We start from the raw sequence: 20,015 nt of genomic DNA, 5'->3' as shown, positions 1-20,015 counted from the left end.
ACATAGATTTTTTGATGAAGTAACTTTGTAATCACTGTATTAATTTTAAGGCTATTTTAAGGCACCATGCTCTTTTGCTATTTCTGATTAATTTGTGCCAGTCACCAACAGCCACTTTAGAAATTGACATCAGCAAGTAGTTCTCATCAATGTTTTGATTGAAAGTGCTTTTGTTGATGATGATTGTACTGGACATACAATACTGATACCGATATGTCAATGACGTATGTAGGACAATCAGGTGAGATGTTAGACATTAGGACCAGGCACCACACTCTCTCTTATCTCAAATAAACAGGCACAGAGACTATATTTTTATGGCTTCCTGTTGTTAGGAATGCATATACATATGGACAGTCAGAAACTGGAAAATGGAACTGTCTGGTTGAACAGGCTTTATCAAGTGATTTCCTGGAAATGAAAGGTCAGAAGGTCAATAAGAACTATGAATTATTTTCTGCTTAAGACCATAAGACGTAGGAACACAAGTCAGCCATTCGGCCCATCAAGACCACTCTGCCATTCAAGGATCTGATCCACTTTCCTGCTTTATCCCCATAACCTTTGATTCCCTTAATGATGACAAATCTGTCTAATGATAACAAATCTTTCTTTCTGCTTAATTAATGACCTAACCTCAATAGCCGTCTCCAGTTAAGAATTCCGCAGATTGAAGAGTGCCTGGGGGAAAATATTCCTGTTCCCCTCTGTCTTAAATGAGTGACTCCGTACTCTGAGATTATGCCTTTTGGTCCCAGATTCTCCAAAATGAGGACATAACCTCTCAGTATCTACCCTGCCAAGCCCCCTAAGAATTATATGCGTTTGAATAAGACCTTCTTTCATTCTTACTGGAAAAGCAAGTAATAGTGGGAGAAAAATTCAAATTAAAGCCTTTTTAGAAGAGATAAGAAATGAGTTTTATGGCTTAATTGTAGGACAAATAGACTTCAAAAGGCTTTCACTCTGTGGTGCTCTTCACTTAGCAACAACCTCAAGACTCCTGTATGCTTTTACAGAACTAGGATGGGTGTTGTTAAAGTAATTTGCAGTGAGCGCGCTCTCTCTGTTTCTCAGTCAGTAATAGAGAAACCTTAAAGCAAAACACACCGTTCTGCTGTTTATTGGGTGTTATAGATACTTCACGGTTTTTTTAAACATATTTCCTGTCTGATTTGGAAATTTAGCCTGAAGATCTTCTATCATTCTAAGACTGCCAGCAATCAGATCTTGTCAACAGGAAACACCTAAAAACTATATTCTTCATACATAATTTGGACACTGTGCAGACACACAATAAAAGCATACCCCTGAATATTAGTGCTCTCAAGAATGTTTCTTTGGGCAGATGCTGTCTGAATGTTAACTGTTTCTCCAGAAAGGCCGTGGGAATGATATACGGATGTGGGGCCGATTTATGAATGTACAACTTATGAGTGCTGGTATTGATGAATGCCATCCTATACAGCGGTATAACTTGAAAGATCTGATACATGTACATTTCCTGTACTTACGAATGCCTGGCTATTTTGTTCTGCATAGTGTTCCAACTCGCATACAAATCGGCATGCAAATGAACTCAAGAATGGAACTCATTTGCAACCTGGGAACTGCTTGGAAGGATTTTGATGACCACATGGGCACCAAATGTGTTTCTTTCCACTCGGAGAACCCTTCTCCCCAGTGGAAGCTGTCTGTTTGGATTGTTGATGCCTCCTTTCCATAAGAGAAGTATTGAAAGTGTGACCCTTTGTGAGCATCGTGGTTATCACTTCCTTAATGTCTGCTAAAATAACTGCACAGAGGCCGGTATCCCATCATCAAGTCACCCTTTATTTATATGTGGTTTATATATGGGCTCTGACCAGCTATCTCAGAGCCAGTCCCTAGAATCAGGAGACTCTCTGAATTTCCTGTTTATACCTGTCAGCCAGGGCTGTCTGTTTGGTCCAGGTTAACAAACTCAATCAAGGATCTCATAGACAATGAGATTCACGTGGCCCTGGTTCCAATCACGACATCTTCATTGCAGACCATCTTATGTAACCAATACCACATGGATTTCTGGAAACATACAGTAACATTAAGGCTTTATGCTGTGGTAGCTATATCTACAGATATAGTTGCCTCTGGTTCATGTGTGTTTGTGTGTGGTAACTGATACCATTTGCAATGACCTGTCTTGTGATATCAAGACAGTGAAAGCAGTTTCAGAGTCATTGCTGTAGTAAACATACTCCTCAGAGGCTGTTGTACCTTCATGGTTTGTCCATTGTTTTAATTTGGAATGGATTCAGAACATCTAAAGGAATCCTTCATTGCCACTTGTGTGATGTAACTGAATATCAGCAACCTCCAAGAATCATGATGAAAAATGTTAGTCAGGAAATTAGATTCAATTTGAAATTAAGATTGTGAACATTCTTAACCTGATGGCTGAAAATCAGATTCTGCATGTTTTATTTTCATACCGGCTCAATGCCATGGGAGATAACCTAGTAAGTCAAAATGAAGATTGCATTACCTTTCTTTTACTAAACAATTGAATTAGTTGAATTAGTAAAAAGTGAGTTGATTAGGAAGAGCTTGGATTTCCGATGGGGAAATTGGACTTGACCAACTTGCTTGAATTTCTTAAGGAGATTACAGGTAATAGAAAGTCTTGATGATTGTTGATGTGGTGTAAATGAACTTCCAAAAGATGTTTGGCACAGTGCCACATGACATACTTGTTAGGAAAGTTATAGATCATGGAATAAAAGGATGGTAACAGCATGGATACAAAATTGGCTCAATAATAGGAAACAGAGAATAATGATCAATAGATGCTTTTCAGGCTGAAGAAAAGCTAGTCATGGAGTTCCCCAGAGGTCAGTTTTGGGACCTTTGCTTCTTCTGATCTAGATCAGAAGATATGCGGCACCAGGTTATAATCCAATAGGTTTATTTGAAATCACAAGCTTTCGGAGCGCTGCTCCTTTGTCAGGTAAAATACACTTGCCCTGACGAAGGAACAGTGCTCCGAAAGCTTGTGATTTCAAACAGACCCGTTAGCCTATAACCTCGAGTCATGTGACTTCTGACCTTGCCCACCACAGTCCAACACCAGCACCTGCACATCACATCTTCTGATATATGTTAATGATCTAGATCTTGCTGTGGAGGGAAAAATTTCAAAGATTGCAGATGACACAAAACTTGGAAGAACTGTAATCTGGTGAGCAGGACAGTGTAGAACTCCAGAAAGACATAGACAAGTTGGTGGAGTGCATGGATAGATGGCAGATGAGTATTGATGCAGAGGTGTGAGGTGATGCACTTCAATAGGAAGGACATTGGAAGACACTATAAAATAGGGGGTACAATTGTAAGGGGGGGTGTGCAGGAACAGAGGGTGTATATGTGCACAGATCTTTGAAAGTGGGAGGTTAGGTGGAGATAGCATTTAATAAAGCAAACTGTATCTTCAGCTTCATTACTGTGAAATAGAGTACAAGTGCAAGGAGGTGATGTTGAACTTGTGTAAGACACTTGTTAGACCTCAGCTGGAGCACTGTTTACAGTTTTGGCACATTTTAGAAAAACATGTGAAGGACTGCAGAACTTATTCACAAAATTAATTCCAGGGATGAGAAAGTTGAAGTCGGACTGTTCCTCTTGTGATCTGTAACACTTGTTAACTTTAGGATTTTATTGTTTTTCTGGTGAATATCTCTTCATTTTTTTCTAAAATTCTTAAGTTTGAGAGGCTCACAAATATCCCTATCCTTAATGATGGAAGAGCCCAGCTCATCAGTGCAGAAGCATTTACAAGCATCTTTAGCCAGAAGTGCTGAGTGGATGATCCAACTCACCTTCCTGCAGAAGTCCCCATCATCACAGATATCAGTGTTCACACAATTTGATTCTCTCCATGTGATAACAAGAAACAGTTGGAGACATTAGGTAGTGCAAAGGTGATGTGCCCTGATAACATTCCAGTGATAGTACTGAAGACTCGTGCTTCAGAACTTGCTGCACCCCGAGCCAAGCTGTTCCAGTACAACTGCAAAGACATGGATCTGACAATGTTGAAGATTGCCCAGGTGTGTCCTGCACATAGAAAGAAGGACAAATCCAACCCACCCAATTACCACCCCATCAGTCTGCTCTTGATCATCGGTAAAGTGATGGAAGTCATCAGTAATGCTGCTATCAAGCAGCATTCACTTAGCAATGACCTGCTCACATATGCTCAGTTTAGGTTCCATGACAGTCACTCAGCTCCAGGCTTTATTATAGTATTATTTCAAATATGGACAAAAGAACTGAATTTCAAAGGTGAGGTGAGAATGACTGCCATTGACATCAAGGCCGTATTTGACAAAATGTGACAGCAATGAGTCCTAGCAAAACTGGAGTCATTAAGAATTGGGGGGAAACCTCCTGCTGGTTGGGGTCATGCCTGGCACAAAGGAAGATCGTTGTTGAGGTCAGTCATCTCAGCTACAGGACATCTCTGCAGGAGCTCTTCATGGTAGTATCCTAAGCATAATCATCTTCAGGCTCTTCATTAATGATCTTCCGTCCACCATAAGATCAGAAGTGGGGATGTTTGCTAATTATATCACAATGTTTAGCCCCATTCATAACTCCTCAAATAGGTTTTATTGTCACATATACTCAAGTACGGGGTATAAGAGTATAGTGAAAAGTGTACAATGTCACCACACATGGCACCATCTTAGATACAAAGTACCTAGGTACAAAATCTTAATTACAGAAATAGAGATATAAAGAAATAAGTTCAGCATTACAGTACAGATTCTGGAACAGTCTATGTCCAAATATAGCGAGACACGAATGGACCCAAAACATTGTCTCTGCTTTCTCTCCACAGATGTTGCTGACCTGCTGAGTTTCTCCAGCAATTTCAGTTTTTGTTTTAGATTTACAGCATCCGCATTTCCTGGTTTTATGATGAGCTGATGAGGTAAGTGACATTTAGGCCATGCAAGTACCAAGCAAAGACTATCTCCAACAAAAAAGGATCATCTATTGCCCCTTCTCATTCAAAGGCATTACAAACACTGAATCTCCCACTTCAACATTCCGGGAATACACTTGATCAGAAACTGAACTGGACTAGCCATATAAACAGTGTGGTGACAAGAGCACATCAGAGCCCAGGGATCTTGCATCAAGTAACTTGCCTCTTGACTCCCAAAAGCCTCTCCAACATCTTCAAGGCACAAGTCAGGACTGTGATGGAATACTCCCCACTTGCCTGGATGGGTACAGCACAAACAACCCTCAAGAAGCTTGACAAGATCCAAGGTAAAGCAGCTGCTAGTTTGGCATCACCATTGGCACAACGTTTCCTCTCTCCACCACTGACGCTCAATAGCAGCAGAATGTACCATCTACAAGGATCCTTAGAGAATACCTTCCAAACGAAGGACCACAGACAACTAGAAGGACAAGAGCAGCAGAAACATCGGAACACAATCATCTGTAGGTTCCTCTCCAAGCCACTCACTATCCTGACTTGGAAAAAAGATTTCTGTTCCTTCACTGCTGCTGGCTCAAAATCCTGGAACTCCTTCCCCAACAGTATTGTGGGTCTACTTACAATGAATGGGCTACAGTAGTTAAAGAAGGCAGCCCATCACCCTTTTCTCAAGGGCAACTAGGGATGGGCAACAAATGCTGGCCCAGCCAGGGATGTCCACATCACATGATTACATTTTTATGAAATAACCTTTCAGAAATAGGTGGCAGATGAGATGAGAAGAGATGAGTGATAAGACCATAAAACATAAGAGCAGGAGTAGGCCATCTGGCCCCTCGAGTTTGCTCCACCACTCAATAAGATCATGGCTGATCTTTTCATGGACTCAGCTATACTCACTGTCCATTCACCATAACCCTTAATTCCTTTACTGTTCAAAAATCTATCTTTACCTTTAAAAATATTCAATGAGGTAGCCTCAACTGCTTCATTGGACAGGGAATTCCACATATTCACAACCCTTTGGTTGAAGATGTTCAAAATCTGCTCCCCTTTGTTCTGAGGCAATGCCCCCTAGTTCTACTTTCACCTGCCAGTGGACACAACCTCCTTGCTTCTATCCTATCCATTCCCTTCATAATTTTGTATGTTCCGAGAAGGTTCCCCCGCTCATTCTTCTGAATTTCACTGAGTACAGTCCCAGCCTACTCAATCTCTCCTCATAAGGCAACCCTCATTCTGGAATCAACCTACTGAACCTCTCTGCACCCTCTCCAGTGCCAGTATGTCCTTTCTCAAGTAAGGAGACCAAAACTGTATGTAGTACTCCGGGTGAAGAGGTGTTGTTGTACTTTTGCTTCTTCCCAGATACCAATCTAGTGAACAGCACCAACTCCTGGAAATACATCCTTATGTATGGAGACCAAAACTGTACACAGTAAACAAGGTTAAGTCACCTCATTCCTACTTAACTGATGTCTCATTACAGAAAGACAAGTGGTGGTGGTTTAACCTGAGAGTCACTCACTTTAGGCAAGGGAAAAGGTTGAAAAGGAGAGGACTTCATGGCAACTTCAGCTGGTGCAGAAATTAAACCTATGTTGTTGGCCTCACAAAGCAGCTATTCAGTTGCCTGAGCTCACCATTCTGCATATCTTTCTCTAGGAGCGGAGGGACCTCCGGTTTCACCTGCATGATTCTCTGAAGGTGGCCAGGCAAGTTGAAACAGTTGTCAACAAGTCTTATAAGAGCCTTGTGTTTATAAATAGAGACATAGAGTATAAAAGCAAGGAAATGATGTTATGCCTCTAAAAATCATTGGTCAGACCAGATTTGGAGTATTGTGTTCAGTTCTGGGCACCTTATTTAAGGAAGAATGTTAAAGCCCTTAGTGAGGTTTCAAAGGAGATTTACCTTTACTGGAATGATACAAAGAATGAGGGATTTTAGATATAAGGAAAGGTTAAAGAAATTGGGCTTATTCTGCTTGGAGCAGAAAAGATTATGAGGTGTTTAGAATTATGAACAATTTTCACAGGCTAAAGAAGGATATTCTCTTGCTACTAGTTGGTATGTCAGTAACGAGGGGTCACAATTTCAAAATTGTTAACGAGACAGCTAGGAGTAAGATGTGGAGAAACTTCTTTACTCAGATAGTTATTAGGATTTAGAATGCATTGCCTGGGAGAATGGTGAAGGCAGATTCCACAAAAGAGAGCTGGATGTATGTTTGAAAGTGATGAATTTAGAGGGCTGTGGAGATACAACTGGCAAACGGGAGGAGCTGGGTAGCTCTTTCAGGAGCCGATATAGGCACAATAGGTCTAATGGCTTTCTTCTGTACTCTAAAATTCCATGATTCTATTATTCTATGAATTGTGAACTCTCTCTGCTCCCATTCTCTATAGTGGACTCTTGAACCTCTCTGCGTTTTTCCCAGTATAAATCCTTTGCTTATATTGGAACATTAGTGACACTGCATTCTTTCATACAGTAATAATGTTCCAAATGTGAACCTCTTCTGAAATGCGACACGGCCCTACAGTGTGATCATAATTGCAGCACAATCTTTGTTATTGACTCCTTCCATTCCGCCACTTTGCAGTGATGTGGCACTTGTACCATCAGCAAACTTGGATACATTACCATCAGCCTCTTTGTCAAAATGTAGTTAGTAAATAGCTGAGGGTCCTGCACTGATCCTTGCAGCATTCCTCTAGTCACAGATTGCGTATTTGAAAATGTCCCATTTAAAACTACTGTCTGCTTCCTGTCTGCTGTTCAGTTCATTAATTGTGTTAATATATTACCCAGCAACCCCACCATGCATGAACTCTTAGCTTGTGTGTTAACTTCATGTTGTACCCTATTGAATGTCTTTGTCTTTCTGAAATCCAAGTATACTAGATTTATTGGTTTCTATTTATCTATCCTACTAAATATATCCTCAAAATTACAGACCTTCCTTTTCTTAAAACCATGTTAACTGAGTTGATGATAGATAATAATTTTCTGAGTTTGTGAAGACTTCCTTCAAAGAAGGTTCGAGCAGTTTCCTGATGACTGATAGTTGGCCTGTCATGTCCTGCTTTCTTTCTCCCTCCATTCATGAATGCTAGGGTTATATTTACTAACTTCCAATCTGATTTGATTTGACTTGATTTGATTTATTATTGTCACATGTACCTAGGTACAGTGAAAAGTTTTGTTTCGTGTGCAGTACAGGCAGATCATATCATACATAGTGAGGAATACAATTTTATGGCTGCAAAGAAAGTGCACAAAGAGTGAGATCAACATTAAATTTAAAATTTGAGAGGTCCATTCAGAAGTCTAGTAACAGCGGGGAAGAAGCTGTTCTTGAATCTGTATGTTTAAGCTTTTCTATTTTCTGCCCGACGGAAGAGTTTGGAAGAGATTATGACTAGGGTAGGAGGGGTCTTTGATTATACTGGCTGTCTTCACAAGGTAGCAAGCAGTATAGATGGAGTCAATGGATGGAAGGTTGGCTTGTGTGATGGACTTGGCTGTGTGCACAACTCTCTGTTTTTTTCTCATGTTCCTGGGCAGACCAGTTGCCGTACCAAGCCATGATGCATCTGGATAGAATGCTTTCTATGATGCATCTATAAAAGTTGGTAAGCGTCTTCACGGACATGCTACATTTCCTTAGCCTCTTGAGGAAGTAGAGGTATTGTTGTACTTTCTTGACTTGTGGGTGGACTTGGAGAGATTGTTGTTGATCGTCATTCCTGGGAAATTGGCGCTGTCGACCAGCTCCACCTCAGCTCCTTTATGTAGACAGTGCCCTCCACCTTGCTTTCTAAAGTTAATGCCCAGCTCTTTTGTTTTGCTGACATGGAGGGAGAGATTGTTATCGTTATTCCACGCCAACAAGCACTCTAGCTCTTTCCTATATACTGTCTCGACTCTGCCAGGACCATTTTGTTATCTACTTTTAAAAATTTTTAATTCATAAACAGCACATCCACTATTTCAGCAGCTACTGCTTTTAGAATCCTAGGATGTAAACTATCGTGTCCTAAGATTTATTTTCTACAGGGCCTGCATAACAAGTGCTGATGGTGCTGATACTGTCACTTACTGCTAGATCTGTGGGAGATGTACTTTGGTCAAAGCAGAAAAGTAACTCTGCTCTGCATGTCACACCCAAAACATCAAGTCAATAGCTGGAGTGCCATCTAAAGGACTGTTCTGGGAGAGGAGTTCCTTGGTTGCAAAATACTGACCAAGAATGTGGGAGAAAGCTGTCCATTAAGACCATAACAAGATCAGAAGAAACAGGAACAGTAGTAGGCCATTCAGCCCCTCTTGCCTTACTCCACTATTCAATGGAATCATGGCTGATCGAACATTCTTCGCATCCACTTTTCAGTGTCTTCCCTATAACCCTTGATTCCCCTACTGATCAAGAAGCCTTCTACATCAGGCTTAAATATACACAAGGACTCCTCCTACAGTTCTCTGTGACAAGGAGTTCCAAAGACTCTCAGTCCTCTGAGAGTAGAAATTCCTCCTCATCTCAGTGTTAAACTGGTGCCTGTTTATTCTGAGACTACGTCCTCTGGTCCTGGACTCTCACATCGGGGAAACATCATCTCAGCATTTACCCTGTCAACCTCCTTAAGAATCCTAAATGTTTCAATGTGATCACCTTCCATCCTTCTAAACTCCAGTGAGTAAAGTCCCGACCTGTTTAGCCTTCGTTCACATGCCAATTCTCCATACCAGGGATCTTCCTAGCAGACCTTCTCTGAACTGCCTCCAATTAAATAATATCTTTCCTTAAATAAGGGAACCAAAACTGCTCACAGTACTCCAGATGTGGTCTCACCAACACCTCGCACAATTGCAGTAAGACTTCCCTACTCTTGTATTCCAACCTCCTTGATATAAGGCCCACCATTCCATTAGCCTTCTTGATTACCTGCTGCAACTGTGAGCTAGCTTTGTGTTTTATGTACAAGTACCCCAAATCTCTTTGTGTTCCAGTTTTCTCCAGTTAAATAGTACCCTGTTCTTTTGTTATCCCTTCCGAAATGAACAACTTCACATTTTTTGACATTATACACCATTTGTCAACTAACAACCTATCAATATCACTCTGTGAAATGTTTGTACCCTTTCAGAGCCTGCCTTTCTACCTACGTTTGCATTGTCTTCAAATTTTGACTGCAGTACATTCACTTCTTTTCTCCATGTCATGAATATGTATTGTAAATGGCTGTGGTGCCAGCACCGATCCCTGTGGAGCCCTACTAGTCATGGGCTGCTCACCTGAAAAAGAATCTGTTATCCTGACTCGCTGTTTCCTGCCCATTAGCCAATTCTGTATCCATGCTAATACAATGCCTCCAACACTGTGGGCTCTTTTCTTGTGACTTTACCTTCTGTGAGGTACCAGGTCAAATGTATTCTGGAAGTCCAAATACAAAAACATTGACAGGTTCCCTTCTATCCATTCTAGTTGAGACTTCCTTGAAAAACTCTAATAAATTAGTCAAATATGACTTCCCTTTCATGAATCCATGCTGACTGTGCTTGATAGGATTATGATTTTCCCAATGTTCCGCTATTATTTCCTTAGTATTTGATTCCAATACTTTTCTAACAATAGATGTTAGGCTAATCAGCTTATAGCTACCCGCCTTTTGCCTCCCTCCCTTCTTAAATGTGGCAGAACCTGAAGCACTGTCAGCTTTTGGCATACACGAAGAGGATTTTGAGAGTGATGGGCAATCCTGGACTGTGTTTTGATGTTTTAGAACTTAGGAGGATTTGTAGACAGTTTTACTTTTAATGCCAAAATGTACTTTAAAAAAGAAAGACTGCCACAAATGTAAAGAAAGGAAACCCTATCCAGTAATACCTGCTTTTTGTCAGTGTAGGAGCTGAAGCATACAGGTCACCCATACTGAAGAGCCAGTGCTGGGACCACAACTATTCACATTATACATTAACAGTCTGGATGAAGGAACTGAGGACATTGTTGCTATGTTTGCAGTTGACATGAAAATAGGTGGAAGAACAGGTAGTGTGGACAGGTGGGGAGGCTGCAGAAGGATATGGACAGGCAAGGAGAGTGAGCAAAGAAGTGGCAGATGTAATACAGTAGGGGAAATTGTGAGGTTATGCACTTTGCTAGAAAGAATAGAGACGTAGATTATTTTCTAAACGGGGAACGGCTTTGGAAATCTGAAACACAAAGGGACTTAGAAGTCCTAGTTCAGGATTCTCTTAAGGTCGACATGCAGGTTCAGTTGGCAGTTAAGAAGGCAAATGTAATGTTAGCATTCATGTCAAGAAGGCATAGAATACAAGAGCATTAATATACAGCTGAGGCTGGATAAAGCTCTGGTCATACTACATTTGGAATTTTCTGAGCAGTTTTAGGCCCAATATCTAAGGAAGGATGTGCTGGTGTTGGAGCAGGTCCAGAGGACACTTACAAGAATTACCCCAGGGATGAACAACTTGTCATATGAGGAGCGAATGAGGACTCTGGGTCTGTACTCAATGGATGAGGGGCGATCTAATTGAAACTTACAGAATATAAAGAGGCTTGAATAGGATGGACGTGGAGAAGATGTTTGTTTCCAATGGTAGGAGAGACTAGGACCCGAGACCGCAGCCTCAGTGAAGGGGTGATCCTTTAGAACAGATGAGGGGAAATTTCTTCAGCCAGAGAGTGGTGAATCTGTAGAACGCATTGCCGCAGAGGGCTGTGTGGCCAAGTCATTGAGTGTCTTTAAGACAGAAATAGAAAGGTTCTTGGTTAGTAAGGTTATGGAGAGAAGGCAGGAGAATGAGTTTAAGAAACATATCAGCCATGATTAAATCTTGGAACAGACTCAATGGGCTGAATGGCCCAATTCTACTCCTATGTCTTATGGTCTCATGGTCATATGGTCATGAATAATGTGGATTGAAGCCACTGATGTGGCTAGAGCTTGGATATGACAGTGGAGTGAATAAAAATCTACAGAAACTGTCTGGGCAAAACTTCTGAGTTTGAAAATCTGAGATGAGGAAGATTTACTCTGTATCTGGGACACAAGATAATTGGTGTTACTTGAAACAGGAAGCCAGTAGTAGGAGTTTCTCCAAATGAACGGAGTTACACATCTAATTAGAGATCAGGAGTTAAACTCTTCAGCAATATCTTGGTGGATCTGGTGTATCGAGGAAATTTCCATTGTAAATATTTTATTCCTCTTTAGTCACACTTTTCTATTACCACTTATAAAGATTCACTGCCATTGAAATAAAGGATCCCTCTGTTATTTTATTCTCTTTGTGCAGTATAGAATAGAACAGAATCACTTTGGCCCAACAAGTCCACACCAAACCTCACAGCATCCCACCAGACCCATCCCCCTATAACCCGCCTAATCAACACTATGGGCAATTTAGCATGGCTGATCTACCTAGCCTACACATCTTTGTGACTGTGGGAGGAAACCAGAGCACCTGGAGGAAACCCACACAGACATGGGGAGAATGTGCAAATTCCACACAGACAGTCACCCAAGGGTGGAATCAAACCCAGGTCCTTGGTGCTGTGAGGCAGCAGTGCTAACCACTGCGCCACCTTGCACTTGTGTTTAAATCACTAGAACATATTGCATTTTAGTCCTTTAAGTTTCTTTGACAAGCCACTGTGCCCAGATAAAATTATTTGGTCATGTTTATATTTCTAAGTGGTCTTGTGGCTAAGTTAGCAAACTGCCCTTTAGCCAGAAGCTCTGAATGTAAGTCCTGCTCCATCCCTTGAATGCTAAGGAAAGGGTATATAGTCAGAGTATCAACTTATAAATCCTTCCAACAAACAGCAATGGCAGCTGATAAAAGTGGCAGAGATTCTTGGTCAATCATGTGATTGAAAGAAAATCAGAGCCTCTTCCATCACTATCCAAAGCTCCAGGCTACACCAGGCACTTTGGTGGGTCAGCAGGCCAGACAGCCAGTGTGGGTCAGATTAGCCCCAACAGCATGGGGTTCAATCCCTGTTCCAGTTGGGGTGAATTTGGGATCTGTTTCCTTCCCCTGCCCATACTAGCGACCTAGGACTACAGCGAGGAGGAACATGAGTATTTTAGAGTTGTGTTCATTGGCTAAATGTCAGCTGGAAGCATTGGAAACAAATTGTTAAAGGTGTGAAAAAGTAAAGGAGGCAATGCAGTGGACGGGAGGATGTTACCGCTTGGTAGGTGTTAGAGCAAGTGGGAGGGTGTGAGCTTGGTGGAAACAATGATAAGTGAGGCTCTCTAACCAACCTGTTTAGAGAAGCTGTTATATACCTTCAGAGTAAGTGGGACTTGAACCCAAGTCCCCTATTTCAGAGGCAAGGATTCTACTACTGTGGCACAAGAGCTCTTATAAGTGAGATTGTAAAAGGTAGGATTAAGCGGTGTTGTTAAAAAAAATGATTATAACAAAACAGATTGTGTAAAAATGTGACATCATTGGAGTTTCTTTATCTGGGATTACAAAGGACCTTGATTTTGCAGGTTAACAATGAAAATTAACTTCAGTATTGTATATTTCTTTAGATAGGGTTAACTCTGTAAATCAATAGGTACTCCGCTTCTCTCTTTACCACTGGAAATTATCAAGAATAAAAAGATTCCGATTCTGTCTCCTACTCTGAACAGACGCTATAGTGACCATTATTGGATCTGACTTCGGCACATGTTGTGACATGTGAAGGTGCCTGTGATCGCTGTTTGGAAATTTCTACTCGAATCACCGAAGCTGCAGCATTGTTTCATCAATAGCTCTCTAATAACCATCGTATCATCAAAACTTTCGTTTTCGGTAACAGTCAGCCACGAACGTGGGGGAAAAAAAAATCCCTATCTCTAAGTCAGTTCGTCTTAGGCGTTTTTCCCCACCGAAAGTGAATTCAGGTAAATCGTACTGAAAAGTGGTTTTACAGTTTGGAGCTTCTGTTGATAATCCAACGGGTACAGGAAATCCGACTGGGAATGGAGATAAATGCTTTGGCCGCGAGTAAATTCTGGTCTTATTTCTGATTCTAAAGAGGTCTTGTGGAGAATTACTGCGTTGGTTCGACGTCGAAGGAGGCCATTCGCCCCGTTGTGTCTGTACTGGCTCTTCAAGTTGCCGTAATTGCCATGGCTTCAATACATACGTTTCGTAAAGTAACTGCGTCCCAATATTATATCACAGGAATAACCTTTCTCCAGGCAGCTTGTCCTGCCGGCCATTCCACTCAACTCCTGGTTTGCAGTTAATACGAAATTGAAACCATTCGCACTAGAGCTGTCAAAAGCTAAGAAGAAAAGTGTGGTATTTTGGGCATCTTGTGCTTAAATTATGCTACTTCCGTTTCCTTCCTAGGTAGTCGGGCCGGTTGTTTGAAGAGCCTTTGAAAAAGGTCAAACTCCAGTTGCTCTGAATTTGGAGGGTCTCTAAGAAAGCTGTAGACAGCCAATACCCAAAGGAACCAAAGATATCCCATCGATCTTTTCAAATCAGCCTGTCCAGTGATCCTATTCCACACCTCTGGAGCAGGAAGGAATTGAAGCTGGGCCTCCTGACTCAGAGGTAAGGACACTACCACTAAACCATTATAGCTCATAGTCAGGGCTATATTCTGATTGAGTTCAGTGATCTCTTCAGGGCTAACGGTAGGGTCACCAAACTTTGTCCTGCTGGTCACAAATCACAGAAATGAAAATTCACGAGGAGTTCGATAAGTTCGTGAGTAGGAAAGGTTTGGAGGGATATGGGCCAGGAGTTGGCAGTTGGGATTAGTTTTGGTTGGGATATGTTCAGCATGGACGATTTGGACTGAAGGGTCTGTTTCCATGCTGTATGACTTGATGACTCTCGATCATATTCAGTCATCACTGTTGTGCATGAAGGGCAATAAACAATGTCCTTGCACTCATACTGTCAGTGGAACAAGGTAACATTTTTCCTGAAATTTTTTTGTTTAAACATTTGGTCATGATACAGACTGATTCTTGATTAAAATATTCCATGAATGCTTCACATAAGTTGTATCCACATTTGCTTTCAACGCAGACATTTGCAAACTTTATAAAACATTGAGGTTTGTACTCCACTGACAATGCAGGATGTATATTTTGTAAGAAAATATTTTAAATGATAAAAATTTTTTTGAGAATGAGTTGAAGCTGAAACATAGGGAACCTTTTGAGGTTAAAGGATCCATTTTGGGAATTATTTTATGAAATTTTTGATGACTTTAGTTTGTTCTGTGTAGTTTTATTTTTGAGAAGAATCCAGGCCATGTAGGCATAAATTGTTCTCTACTTTATTAATGAGACAAGAATGAGAAGGTGATAGTGTACTTTTACAAGACACTTGGTACACTTCATCTGGAGAATCATGTACAGTTGCAGGCATCAAATTATAGGAAAGATGAGAATGCATTTGAGAGAGTGCAGAAGCAATTTACTAAAATGGTTCCAGGCATGGAAAACTTCAGGAATTGAGATAGATTGAAGAAGTTGGGACTGTTTGATTTGGAGTGAAAAGACTGAGAGGAGATCTGAGAGGAGATCATGAGCAGGCTGGACAGAATAGATAGGGTGAAACTGCTTCCAGTTTTAAAAGAAACAAGAATGGGAGGGTATGGATTTAAAGTGATGAACAAGTGAAGCAAGGATGCTGTGAGAAAAACATTTTCACACAGTGAGTAGTTAGGGTATAGAATGCACAGCTTGGAAATGTGGTGGGAGTAGGTTCAATTGAGACATTTAAGAGGGCATTGGATTGTTTTCTGGATAGCAATGTTGTGCAGAGATATAGGGAAATAGGAGATTGGCACTAGACGATGGAGCCAGACTAGTTAATAAAGTTGGTGCAGGCACTGTAGTATAATAATTCTGTAATTCTGTGAATTGCACCATCTAAGATTAGATTTTTCAATTACTCTGGAAATGGAGAGCTATCTTCTACTCTAGCAAAAGGTGCAATTGATTTAGTTTCCAGAATAGTTAAAAGTGAGAAGATAAATTTTACTATGAATGGAAATTAATTTCTTTTTGTGCTATTCATCTGATTGTATTCAATGAATCTTCAAACAAAAGCATATAATATCTTGACATAGCTGGAATTTTGATTTATTTTTACCCCAGTCCTATTTTTAAAATACTTCTGTCAAACATCAAGGAAGAAAATTTGTTGGACCAGATTTTTTTTTGAGTGTCATGAAGTTGTCCGAAATACAAACTAAGAATATTATAATTTCACGTTGAATCATTTGCATCATTCTTGAGAGCCAGACCAGTGCTTTTGTTTCCTACTTTAGAACAATGACTGCGCTTCCAATGTATGTAATTTGCTATAAACGACTTTAGAATATTCTGAAGTTGTGAAAAGTGCAAATGAGTTGAACTCTCACCATATTTCTATAGAATATATTTCAGTTGAAGAAGTTGGACAATTTCCATCTAATCCTCTTCTTGATTGTCTAGGCGAGAAATCCTGGCACCTGAAAAAAATTGAGAGTGATTCCCTGCTGACCACAACAATTCCACAGCCATTTTACACTGTAAGGGGAGGTTAAATGGCTGGATACTTGACATCCATTCCTCATTCAGAATGAAAGCCCTACATCAGAGAACTGCTATCAGTCTGATTATTTGGCGGCTCTGGATCCCACCAGAGCTGACAGCAGCAGTGGGTCAACATTTGGGTTACAAGTGGTCCCAGGTTCCCAGAGTCCACGTGTTCTTACAGCGAGAGGTGAAGTGAGGCCTGAGGGTCAGGGAGAGGAGGTGATGGTATTGACAAAGAAGCTGAAGGGGAAGGGAATATTTGCAACAGGGAAGGTCTTGCTATGGGATGTGCAGTGCCCAATGTATAAAAGTTGCCCTGGATGCATGTGCCCCTCCTTCCCCTACTTTCCACCTAAGACAACCTGTCAAACTTAACCCTAGTCACAGAACTCCAAACACAAAGTTCAAAATTGAGGCCAAGTGGGAAGCAGCCCCTAAGTGGCCATTATTTATGCGGTTAAGGACCTCAAATATGGCAATGGTGGGCAGTTGCCCTACGACTGCATGTTCCAACTAAAATTGTGGACAGGATGAGGGTGAGCAGGAGAACATCAGGGAATTTTAGACTGTTGCTCACTGGCAAACCTGCTGGATGGAAATACAAAATTCTGCCTGTTCGTCTGTTGGTGTGTGGCAAAATTGATGTTTTTGTTTTAATTCCTTTTCTTCTTAGCTGACCCTTCACACCATTTTTTATATGATACTTCTTCTTTTGCTATACAGTTGAGAAACTAAAACCAGTGGTTACAGAAATGCTGACTGTTTGAAGCTTGCTTTGTTTGTGTATGCAAAAACAAGACTTCAGAAATGTTATGCAAGCATGACCGCATTGCTATTTACATTAAGCTTCTGGCAGCACAAAATGAAAGATTTCAAATCTTGACATGAGATGTAACCAAAATCGGAAAATGCAAATGAGTAGTTGTGTTTCAGTGAAACCAAGCTTTGTTTTAAACATCTGCAGATTACAGACCATATGACAATAAGAAATAGGAATATGAACAGGCCATTTGATCTCTTGAGCTGCTCTGTCATTCACCAAAATAATGGCTGATCTGACATTCCTCGCATCCTGTGTTTTCCCTGTTATCCTTGATTTGCCTACTGGTCAAGAATCAATCTCAGCCTTAAATATATGCACCTACTGTGTTTCTGTAGCTACCTGTGGCAAGGAGTTCCAAACTCAATCCTCTGAAGAAAAAATTCCATCTTATCCCAATGTTAAATTGGTGCCCCTTTATTCTGAGACTATGCCCTCTGGTCCTAGACTCTCCCATGAGGGGAAATATCCTCACAGCATTTACCCTATCAAGCCCCTTAAGAATCCTGTATGTTTCAGTGAGATCATCTCTCATTTTTCTAAACTCCAGTGAATAGAGTCCCAACGTGTTTAGCCTTTGCTCATGAAATAATCCCTCCATTATCCCAGTTCTCTGAGCTACCTCCAATGAAATTATATCTTTGCTTAATAAAGTGACCAAAACTTCTCGCAAGTATTCCAGATGTGGTCTCACCGACATCTTGTACAGTTGTAGTAAGATTTCCCTACTCTTATATTCCAAGCCTTCCTGATTAATGGCTGCAACTGTGTGCTACTTTCTGTGTTTTGTGCCCAAGTCCCTTTCTGTTAAAGCTCTTTGCAGTTTTTCTCCATTTAAATAATACCCTGTTATTTTGTTCTCCTTTCCAAAATGAACAGCTTCACATTTTTCCTCGTTATCCTCCATTTGCCAACATTTTGCCCAACTTTTTACTTAACCTATCAATATTTCTCTGTAAATTGTTTTGTGTTCCTTTCGCAACATGCCTTTCTACATATTTTTGTGTTGTCTGCAAATTTGGCTACAGTACATTTACTTCCTTCTTCCTAGTCATTAATATATATTGTAAACTGTTGTTGTGCCAGCACTGCTCCCTGGGGAACCCCACTGGTGCTGGATTGACAATCTGAAAAGGAACCCCTTATCCTCGCTTGCTGTTTCCTGCCCATCATCCAACTCTCTACCCATGCCAAGACATTAATTTCAACACTATGAGCTCTCATCTTTCAACTTAACCTTTTGTGAGATAACTTGCAGAATGCCTTCTAGAAGTCCAACACATTAGGTAGGCTTGTTATAGAGTCAGATTGAACAGAAAGTCTTTGAATAGAATAAGTATTGGGACTTTTTAAAAACATTAATAGCCTGCTTTTAGTTATTTTAACAGTATATAGTTAAGTAATCAAACCTCGGCAAAGGTTTCATTACAGACATTATTGAATTAACAGTGTTGTGATCCTTTGACACGCTATTTTCTGAAACTTTATAAGATTGGTAGAAATGGGGTTTTGCTTGCTTTGACATATTTGATTGGATTTGCTTTTGAAATACATAAACCATGTTATCATGTTAAAATTACATTCAATGCAAACTCTTCCCATTGTCTTTAAGGTGGACACTGAACTTGTTACTTTAAAAAAATGTTCACAGTTGTTTCTAACAGATGAATGTTGAATACCATGAGGTAAAAAGCTCAGTTATTAAACAAGCCAATCAAAGATATGCATTCTGGAATTTTCATTAAAGTTCTAATATTTCCTTTATTAACTTCCTAAATAATGTTTAGTTCCGTCTGACCATCAGTGTGAGTCACAATTCAAATGCTTTAAAAGGACATTTTATTGTTTTCTGAAATTTATAAAAAGATTGATTCCAAAATTCATGCACTGTGACCTGGATTCAAATACTAGTTACTTCTGTAAACTATTTGGGTGGCATGGTGACTCAGTGGCTAGCACTGCTGCCCTACTGTGAGGAAAAGACCTTGGCTATTCACCTTATCTATGCCCATCATGATTTTATAAACCTCTATAACCTCAAGGTTATAGCCTCTCCTTATAACTCCAAAACTTCCAGTCTCAGTAACATCTTTGTAAATCTTTTTTGCACCCTTTCCAGTTTATTAACATGCTTCTTAAAGCAGGGCAACCAGAATTGTGCACAATACTCCAAAAGTGGCCTCGCCAATGTACTGTACAGCCGCAACCTGACATCCCAACTCCTGTACTCAGTGCTCTGACTGATGAAGGCAAGCGTGCCAAACACCACCTTCACCACCCCGTCTAACTGTGATGCCACTTCAAGGAGCTATATACCTGCACCCCTAAGTCTCTCTGTTCAACAACACTCCCCAGGACCCTACCATTAACTGTGTAAGTCCTGCCCTGGTTTGTCTTACCAAAATGTAACACCTTGCACAATTCCTCACCTCACTAGTCCAGTTGATCATGATCACATGTACTCTTAGATAACCTTCTTCATTTTCCTCTATACCACCAATTTGGATGTCGCCTGCATTTTATATTCTAATCCAAATCGTTCATATAAATGACGAATGACTGTGGACCCAACAGCAATCCTTGAGGCACACCGTTGATTACAAGCCTACCGCCATTTGACAAATTTCAC

General features: G+C 40.6%; 2 protein-coding genes across 2 annotated transcripts in view; both read left to right on the top strand.

The window, feature by feature from the left end:
- The window catches only part of LOC109935234 (interleukin-18 receptor 1-like), an 89,882-nt gene extending 75,375 nt beyond the window's left edge, over nucleotides 1-14,507 (top strand). The window contains exon 12 of the mRNA XM_048597532.1: nucleotides 14,375-14,507. The gene's annotated coding sequence lies outside the window, so the exon portion shown is untranslated. The remainder of the gene's footprint in view (nucleotides 1-14,374) is intronic.
- The window catches only part of LOC109935233 (interleukin-18 receptor 1-like), a 45,559-nt gene continuing 40,050 nt past the window's right edge, over nucleotides 14,507-20,015 (top strand). Inside the window, exon 1 of the mRNA XM_048597533.1 lies at nucleotides 14,507-14,581. The gene's annotated coding sequence lies outside the window, so the exon portion shown is untranslated. The remainder of the gene's footprint in view (nucleotides 14,582-20,015) is intronic.

This window comes from Rhincodon typus, chromosome 6 (assembly GCF_021869965.1).
Source record: "Rhincodon typus isolate 14 chromosome 6, sRhiTyp1.1, whole genome shotgun sequence".
NCBI classification, from domain to species: Eukaryota; Metazoa; Chordata; class Chondrichthyes; order Orectolobiformes; family Rhincodontidae; genus Rhincodon; species Rhincodon typus.
The sequence above is the reverse complement of the archived record's forward strand: the minus strand, read 5'-3'. Positions and strand labels throughout refer to the sequence as shown.